Source organism: Pteropus medius, unplaced genomic scaffold (genome assembly GCF_902729225.1).
Source record: "Pteropus medius unplaced genomic scaffold, Ma_sr-lr_union100, whole genome shotgun sequence".
NCBI lineage: Eukaryota > Metazoa > Chordata > Mammalia > Chiroptera > Pteropodidae > Pteropus > Pteropus medius.
Window position 1 is genome coordinate 1 of NW_024350037.1, and position 10000 is coordinate 10000.

The following is a 10000-nucleotide window of genomic DNA, read 5'->3' on the forward strand; positions in this document are numbered from 1 at the left end:
GGCCGGGTCCCGCACCCCTGCCCTCCACACACCGCCGGCGGGCGGGGAGGAGAGGCGAGGGGCCCGCGGGCAGAGCGAGAAGAGCGGTCCCATTCACCAGGAATGTCCGTCCCTCGTCTGGCGCGGCTTAGGCCCGGCCCAGGAGAACGCGACGTCACCACATCGATCGGTCCACGCGGGGAGAGGAGGCCCCTCCCCTCGCGGGGAAGCGAAGCCAGGCCAGCGAGGCCGCGGAGGTCCCGCTCCCGCCTCACCGGGACCCCCGCGGGCGCCCGCTCCGCGGGGCGGGCGCCCGGGGCACGCGGGGCGGGGGGGAGCTCACGGAAGCCGGGCGGCAGAGCCGTGAAGCACCGTAACCAAGCGCGCCCGGGGCGGGGGAGCACGCGGGACCAGAGGGGACCCGGTGGCACTTCTCCCCCGCCACCCTCGGGTGCTAGAGACCGGAGGGGTCGACCACGCGCCCGTCGGGACACACGGGAGCCGGCGCGGAGACCCGCCGAGGGGCGGCTCACGCCTCGGGGACGGGAGTCGGGCGCCCGGTCGCGTCAAAGAGAGAGCTCAAGGCAGCAGGAGAGCCCCACGCGCGGCCGGGAGGCCGACTCCGTCACACTCACGCACAGTCACCGACGAGCAGCCCGTCGACACCTATCTGGTGGCACAAACCGCCAAGATCGGCCGAAAGAATGTCCGCGCCCGTCAGCGGGGCTTATCCGCGGATCTCGGCGGCCTCCTCGGAAACGAGGCTCGGCCACCGGGCCCCAGCACGACCCCATCGGCGCTGGGACCGGAGGGGGGGGGGGGGAGAGACTTTGTCAATTTTTTTTTTCCCGGAGAGCACCTGGTCGACCCCTGAAGCCTGCCTGGGTCAGGAGCGGGCCGCGGACGCCCTGGGCCCTGGGCCCCTGCCTTCCCGCCTTCGGGACCGGCCCACGCGAGACGCGGTCAAAGACAACGGGGGTGCAAGCTCCAGCCCGAAGGCCGGGACGGGCGCGCGTCTCGCCGCCACCACGGTCCCCCCACCTCCGGACCGCGACTCGGGAAACGGCGCGAGTGGCATCCGCCGGCCGGGACCCACGCGAGCACGGGAGACGGGCCGTGGACCCGCTCCCGGGCCACCCGCGCGGGCAAAGGCCCCGGTCCGTTCTAGGTCTCCGGTTGGGGATTTGGCCTTCTTCCATCCCGCGGAGGCGCCTCGGACGACCGGACCCAACGAGGGACGGCGCCCGGGCCGAGGGGGGCGGGCGGGGCGGCGATCGGGCGCGGGACACCCCCTTCCCGTTCCCCGCGGCGGCCACGGTCGGTCCCCGCGTGCGGAGGGACACCGGCCGGTGCCGGTCGACACGTTCAGGCAGCGCAGGAGGCGAGCGCAGGGAGCTCCCTCATACTCCTGCAGGTGCAATCTCCAGCGACCGGGTGACGCGCGGCCGCCCCGGCTCCACCGCGACGAGTCCGCTAGTGACGCCGGGCTCCTGGAACGCTGCGTCGGACACCGCGGCCAAATCCGATCCCTTGCCGCGGTCGCCGGCGCTCCGGAGGGAAGGAGCGATATAAAAGCGGCCGCCAGGTGGCGCCCGACAACCGGCGCGAACGTCAGCGGGACGGATCCGGATCGCGGGCCGGCGAGGGCGCCCTGTCGGCCGGCCCGGCCGCCCGATCACGCCCCGGCTCGCCTCGGATCGCGTCTCTCGGCTCGCGGCGGCCGGGCGGCGCTGCGCCCGCTGCGGAGCTCCCGGCCGGCACGGAGCGACCCCGGCACCGCGAGGAGAACTCGGAAATGTCTGTGTCAGGCGGGGACCAGAAGAGGGGGAACAGAGGGGCCCAATGGAATCCCTCGGGCGGGCGGCAGGAGCAGGAGCGTCTCCCGGGCTCCCGGGGAGGACTTAGAAAAATTTTTCGCCGCCAGGGGCCGTCGACTGGAAAACCAGGCAAGGACTCCGGGGAACGAAGGAACCTTTCCTGTCCGGTCCCGTCCTGTCCTCCTGTCCTGTCCTGTCCTGTCCTGTCCTGTCCCGTCCTGTCCCGTCCTGTCCTCTCCGCCCACCCCACCCCCACCCCCGCCCCTTTGGCTGTCGCTCCACCCACCTTCCCCCACCCCCTTCCCCCTTAACCCTGTCGTTTCCAGCACAGGGAGGAGATCTTTCCAAGACTTGCAAACGAAGGACAGAAAGACACCCGGGCCGCGACCGACAGCCACCGAAAAGAACCAAACATTTTCAGGAACTCCGTCTGCGTGTCGGCCAGCACCAAGGCCCGAGACACAGCAAACGGGCGCGGGGTCCATCGGTGCGGACGTCGCTCGTCGATTTCAGCACGACCTACCGTAAGGACAAGGATGTTGACCACGACTCCAAAATGTGAAGGGGCCGCGGGGGGAGGGGGGGGGTCAACGACCGAGCGCCATGCATCGAATGACTGCGATCGCAGTCCCCACGGTCGGTCGCACGGCCACAGCTTCTCACGAGGCGGCGCTGTTGTCACGCCCGCGCGCAGCTACCTTCCGAACCCATCCTGCGCTTTTCACGTCTCCGTGCCGTTTCACCTCTCCTTGACAACATTCCCTTTGGATTATCCGCGGTGGCAGAGAGACGAGTAGGCGACGCAAACACACACGCGCTTGGCTCTGGGGGTGGGTGTGCGTGCGTGCGTGCGTGCGTGTGTGTGCGCGCGCGCGTGCGTGTCTGTCTGTCTGTCTGTCTGTCTGTCTCAGATCGTCGTCAGATCGTCGACTCCGTGTCGTCGCTGGAATCAATCGCGCTTAAAATCGCGCAATCGGCGAAGGAAGGAAGGACCAAAGACCCACGACAGGCATTTCACCGGAGCGGAACGGGAGGAGAGGGAGGCGAGGCGGGGGGCCAAAAAGGAAAAGAAAGGGAAATCTCACGAAAAAGACTCGAACCGGTGGTTTCCCCAACATTCCGAGGAACATCACGGCAAGACGGGGCGATCTCAGGACACGGCCACCAGGATACCTCCCACAGAATAGAGAAGGGGAACGGTAACCGATTGCCGGTGAGGTCAGGCCGTGGAGAAACCGAGTCGCTCTCTCGTGACACCGGCGTCGAGGTCCGACGGCGCAGCCGCTCCGGAAGACGGCGTGGTGTTTTCCAAACGCACCACCCGAGGACAGCGACCATCCCTTGCAAGGACCGCAGGACCCAGGACACTCAGCCCCAGGATCGTGCCTCGGAGGGTTGACCCCCGGGCGGGTCTGGGGTGTTCAGAACTTGCACCTTCGAGAGAGCGAGAGCGAGAGCGAGAGCGAGAGCGAGAGCGAGAGCGAGCGAGAGACGCGACACCCGGCCCGGCTCCTGGGGGAAAACCGCGAAGGCCTGAGAGAGTCCTGCCCGATGAGAGGGTCTCCTCCGCCGAGCCGGGGGCCTCGGGTAGTCGAGGCTCAGAGCCTCCCACTCCCCCGCCAGGCTATCGACAGCACCCCACCCCCCACCCCCACCCCCACCCCCACCCCCGCCCCGTACCGGAGCGGCCATCCGCGAAGCTACCTCGCGATCACCCAGAGTCCGTCCGGAGTCGACATCTGGGTTCACGTCCGGGTGTCGTACGGGCAGTCCCCGGAGGTCGACAGATGTGTCTCACCACGCTGGTAGCGTACAGAGTGGGTAGCCTCGCTGCCTTCAGAACTTCCTGCGCTCCAGCGGTTCGTCACCCGCCACACGCGTCCTATGTCGTCGGCACCATGAGGCCCGTGGCCTTTTCCCGCGGGCTTCTCTCACACGGTCGTACGCATCGAAGGGTCCCCGCCGGCCCCCCGCACGGCTCCCGTTCCTCAGGAGCGCCGGCCAACGCACATTCCCTCCCCCACCCAGACACACCACGGCCCATGTGTGCGTTCGCCTCCCGAGGGGCATCTCGGTGGCCTCGGCGACCCCGGCAGTGACGGCGTGCAGGTTTTGGTGTGGAAGGAAGTTTTCGAATCACCGGGGTCCGTCTCTGCCGAGGAGCGGGATGGATGGATGGATGGATAGATGGATGGACGGACGGACGGACGGACGGACGGACGGACGGACACGGACGCGGACGCGGACGCGGACGCGGATGCAGATGCGGATGCATGGGGCGGATGGACGGGTGGACAGACGGACGGGTCCAGTGGAAAGAGCGTGTATGTGTCCTTTTGAAAGACACCCGCCCATAGTCCTAGAGGCCCTCGACCAGGTCACCGAGAGGAGAGAGCATGTCAGCATTCTGAAGAATCGAGCCAAGGAAGAAAGTCGAATCCGAAAGTACCGAAAAGGAAGAGGTCACCGAGGCCGAAACCTGACCTCCAACCTTCTGAGGGGTCGGGGCCGGGCGGGCCTGAGAATTCAACGGACACGGGACAGACGAACAGGCGAAAGCCGCACAGACCGCGAACCTTTCGTGTTTTCGTGACGGGGGCAGTCTGCCTCAGAAAACCAGAGGAGACCCCGAGAAGCCGCCGAACCTCGATGCCTTTTGATATCGAGTCACGCAGAGAGAGGCGATGGTGGAAAAGTCACTCCACTAGGCGGAGAGGCTCAAGGAGGATGAGATTTCTTTCTCAACGCGGTCTGCGTGTACAGATTTCTCTCATTCTCTGCCTCCCATCCCGAAGGAGGAGAACGTCGTTCTCCTCGACGGTCTCCTCCTCCTCCTCCTCCTCCTCCTCCTCCTCCTGCTGGCACGGGAAAGACATCTTTCGCGAAGAGGGCAGGGGCGATCTCCGCCCGTCATTGAAAACGATATTCTGGTGTCCTTTCCATCCTGTCTCTAGGGTCTGGCTTCGGAACGGGAGGGAGGGAGGGAGGGAGGGACGGACGGACGGACGGACGGACGGACGGACGGAGGGAGGGACGGAGGGACGGAGGGGGACATTTTTCTGACGGGACAGGCCCGGACGGGGTGAGATGGGGGTGGGCACAGAAGATGGGCGCGGGCCTACACGTGTTCTCGGCTCTGCGCGGATGGAATCTGATTTCTCCGAGCACGGTCGATGGGGCAAGAGCGATCGGGCGAAAAGACGGACAACAGAGGTCAGAAGGACTCGGAGAAGACGGCTTAGAGAGGCCGGGGCTGGCGGACGAGCGCCGATGGCATCGGAGGCACATGCACGTCGGCGCTTTCCGCACCAGGGCTGTGGCCGATTCGGCGTCTGGGTGGTTTTGAATGGACGGTGCCACCATCGGGCCACTCGGGGGAGACGGTCTCCCAGTCTTCGGGCTCGCCTGGGCGGTGCGGTCGCGCCGGGCCACGATCGGATCCGCCCGGGGATGGGCCCGTGCTGTGCTGCGGCCGGCCGACCCTGCCCGGCCATTTCCCGCGCGAGCGAGTTCATTCCCGACTGCCCTCTTCCCCCGCCTCAAGGACTCTGCAGCTAACCCGTTTTCTCAGAACCAGCTCCCAGCTCACGGCAGTCGTTCCATGACTTGCCAACCGATCGATGTCCTCCCCGATCTCTGTAGCCGTGTGTGGGAATCACAAGACCCTGTACGACCCCGCCCGCGACGTCGCCATCGGGGCTGGGCCCTGGGATAAGAATACGCCGAGCCGGGGCCGGCATCCATAAATGCCGCCTCCCGCCGATAGCCTCGGCGTCCAGTCTGTCGCTCCGATCACGAATCCTGCACCAGTGCCGGGGGTGGAAGGGGGGGTGGGGTGGGGGGGCGGGTGGAGGGGGTGTGTGTGTGTGAGGTCGGCAGTCATCCAGCTCATGGTTACGTACATAACGTATGTACGTATGTGTGTATCTATGTATGTATGTATGTATGTATGTATGTACGTATGCATGTACGTATGCAGGCGTGCACGCATGCATCTATCTATCTGTCTGTCTGTCTGTATGTCTCCCTCCCTCCCTCCGTCCGTCCGTCCGTCCGTCCGTCCGTCCGTCTTTATCGAAGCCAGTGATTCTCCTACGGGGAAACGAGCTGGAGTTGGCTCGATGGGTGGTTGGGGTATTTCTGGGGGCGGTCGTGGCGGGGGGCGGGGGTGGGGGGGTTGCCATCCGCTGCTAGTTCGTTCGTTTTCTGGACACGGCGGGAGACAGCTCTTCAAGTGGAAGTGTCTGGGCGAGAAGGAGTTCTCGGTAGCGGCTCAGACTGGGGCCTTTACAGAAATAGTCAGGGAGAGGCATTTACCTCCCATCGGCCCGGCGGCGGGCACCTCGGGAATCCCAACAGAATGAACCGAGTGGCGGGAGCCACCGGGAGCCACCAGCGGCCCCCCAGGCGGGCGAGGCGGGCGAGGCGGGCAGGGCGGGCAGGGCGGGCAGGGCGGGCAGGGCGGGCGGGCAGCGACCGGGACCCGGGTCCGGCGGTCCCTGGCCAGCCCCGCCCCCGCCCCCCATGCCTCCTTCCCCAGGCCCACGGCTCCCCTACCCAGGTCTGGGCCAGGGCGGTAGGGTCTACGGGGAGGGCGGTCCCAGAGTAAGTCTCCCCTAAGTCCACAAACCACCCGTCCACCTCGACCTCTCCGCCTGAGATGCCAAGTCAGCGGCACCTCTGCCCGCCTGATGTTCCAGAGGACCGGGGACCCAGTTCAACCCTGAGGATGAAGCTCTCGTCTCCCTGCATCGTTCCCCAGAAGCCTGAGCCCCGCGGGGCAGGCGGCAGAGGGATGAGGAACGAACAGAGAGGGAAGGGGGGGGTGTGCGGTGCTCCTCGATTCAGGCCAATGGGCCTCATTCAATGGCTTCATTCATATGCAGAAGAAAGCGCGCGCGAGCGTACCACTCAGCCTGGCCTCGGGCTTCTCCCCATGGAAGGAAGGGCCCGGCCGTTTTTTTCCTTTGTTTCCCGCCTCCCGCCCTCAGGCGGCAGCTTCTAAGCCTCGGGAAGGGAAAACGTTGGGGAGAAACCGCCTCTCTGGGGCGAAGAGAGTCGAGTCTAGGTCCACTACCCCCGCACCCCACTTTTCCCAGCCCGGGAAAGCGCGCTCGACCACTTGAGGCTCGAGCGGGATGGGGGGTGGGGGCGAGGGGGTGAGGATGGGGAGTGGGGTGCGGGAGTCCGGAGGCCCGACGCGGGCCCGGAGCGACGGGGGCCCGGGGAGTCCCGGCGGCGGCGGCGGCGGCGGCGGCGGCGGAGGACGCGTTCGTCTTCTCCGCTCCACCCTGGATCACGGGCCCAGGAAGCACAGCCCTCAACCGCAACCCTGAATTCCAGGCGGAGGTTCTCGTCGGTCGCCTTCCGGACCCCCGTTCCCCCCCCCACCCCACCCCACCCCACCCACCCCCGATGGTGGCGGGGACGGGGACGGGGACGGGGCCGACGAATGGATCGCCCCCCCACCCCGCCCCGTCCCACGGCCCACTTCCCACGGGAAATCCTCGGCGTCATTCTACAGAACCCACTGGCAATGTCCCGTGCCACCTCCTCACCCGTCGAAAGGGAAAGCGGGGGTGGGGGGGGGCACGCACGGAAGAACCCCACGGATGGCACCCCCGAGAGCGCGAAGCGGGTCTCGGATGGCGCGCTGGGGCCGAGGCGGGGCGGGGCGGGGCGGGGTTGGGGAGACCCTCTGACTGGGCACGCCGCGACTCTGAGTCGGGATCCCGGGGTCGTTTCGTTTTCCACATCCGGCCAGAACAGAGCGAACACGAGGACGAGGAGGATGGGAACGGCCTCGGCTGCCGGGGCGCCGCGTGCACCGTGATCGACCCACGGTTTCAAATGGTCCACCGTGGGCGGCGTCCGTTTTCGGCACCCCGCAACACGCACACGCACACGCACACGCACACGCACACCCCCACACCCATCGTTGGACCGCGGCGAGAACGATGACGATCAAGACGCACCGAACCTGAAACCAAAACCGGATCGGGACACCCTCTCCTTGACTCGGAATGAGGGTGTGCCTGCCTGCTGTGTCTGTCGGGGTGAGGGTCGGGGTGTGAAAAGCCAGGGTTCGGCACTATGGAATATTTTCTTCCCGTCACGGTGAAGGAAAATCTTTCGTGACAGCCGGCGGAGGTGCTGGCGGGCGGGCAGGCAGCGGCCTCGCATTGAAAAGCATCGCCTTCCACTGCAAAACTTGCAAGGCAGGCAGGCAGGCAGGCAGGCAGGCAGGCAGGCAGGCAGGCAGGCACGCATCCCCTACCCACCTTTCATAGCATTTACACAGTGAACTGTGTCTTCTTGCTGCTGCTGCCGCCGCGGCCGCCGCTGCCGCCACTGCTGCTGTTTTTTGTCGTTTCCTTCTCTTTCCCCTGCTCAACCATCCGCCACGTCTACCCAGAGATTTCGACCAGTCGCAGTCGGGAAAGGCTTCGCTGCCACCAAAGAAGAACACTTTCGTCTCCTTTAAAGTAGGATGGGGAGAATATGATGATGGGCGATGCTGTTTCGATTCATGATATTCTTTACACCTTTCAAAGGTTCTATAAATAAATGTTCTGCAGACAGCGTAAATAAGTGGCAAAGAGGTGAAAAACATCAAGGAATGACCAGACAATGCTTATGCAATCCACCCCAGTCGGGAAACATTGCCACCTCGGGTCCTGCAGGCAGCATTCTCTTTCACAGGAGAGTAGCTTTCGTTCGCTGGGTTTCAGAGCAATCTTGGGTTGGGGGGTGGGTGGGTTGGTTGGGAGGTTGGGAGGTTGGGAGGGAGGTCGGTCGGTCGGTCGGTCGGTCGGTCGGTCGGTCTGTCTGTCTGTCTGTCTGTCTGCATTACCGCTGGCCTACGACCCGACATCGCATGGGTTTCAGGTGGACAACGTGGCGGTCAGACATTTTTCTTTTTCTCTTAACGCCTACAGCACCCGGTCTTCCTAGGTGGTCTCCCATCCAAGTACTGACTGTAGGAGTGAAAAACTTTCCCATAAATCAGTCACAGGGAAGGGATGTCATATGTTCGGGCGCCAGCGCCCAGGAAAGCACGGACAGCCACCGGGATGCAGATAACGAAACTGCCTGCTAGGCCCCGTGTGATCTAAGAGTTCCCCGGAAACGTTTGTCTTTGTGTGAGACGTGTACAGCCAACATCTGCTTTCTGTAATCTGCTCGCTCGCTCGCTCGCTCGTTCAGAAGACCACCAGGATATGGTCTTAAGCTTTATAAGCTGCCTCCTCTGGAAGCTCGGGGCCGATCTCCTCTGACCCTGCGTGGTCGAGAGTCAGTCGCCGGCCGGCTGATAAAGGCTCACGATTCATCTCTCTTGGCTCGGTGGGTCTCAGAATCGATCGCGCCACAACACTAACCGGGCCCGACCCTGCCGAGCTTCCGAGATCAGCCGCGATCCGGCTGGTCGAGGGTGGTATGAGCGTAGCAGACTTTTTGCTTTGTTTGGGGGAGCGGGTGTGTGTCGGGGCTTGTCTCTACCCCTGTCTCTGTGTCACTTTTGAGTCCGCTCACTTCTGGAATCGATTCCTTCTTCTTCTTCGGTGGTGGGGGTCCAGGGAGATGGCCCTTGGGGAGCAGCGCAGAGAGAGCCACCGAAGCCATTGCCAAGTCTCGTCCCGTCGGTGCCCACGTACGTAGGGTGCACGTGAGCCCGACGACGGACGGAATGGGGGGCGGGGGGCGGGGGCACGAGGAGAAGAGTTTCGGCGTGCCCGTCCGCCGTCGTCAGGTGGAGGGGAGGAAGACACGATGTTCCCTCCATCTGATGCCCTTCGGGGTCTTGTCGGTCCACCCGGCCTACCCCAAAGAGACATAGGGAAACCCAGAGATGGGAGTGGAGGAGGGAGGGGGGAGAGAGAGAGAGAGAGAGAGAGAGAGAGAGAGACAGACAGACAGACAGGACAGATGACAGACAGACAGACAGAGATTTGAGCAGCAGAGCTTCCCCTCTGCATGACAGTGGACGGGGGAAGCATCGGCCCTCATGGAGCGGCCACACCGCCAAGGTCACGGAAATGTATGCCCGAGAGTCCTGAGATTCTCCTGTCTGGTCGTGATCTCCAAGAGAGATGGAAGTCAAGTCAGTAGGAAGACTTGGACGGAGCGCAGAGAGGAGCCGCCCCTTTGGGTTTCTCAGAGGTCGCCCACCGCGGGAGTGTGTCAGCGAAAGGGAGGGAGGAAAC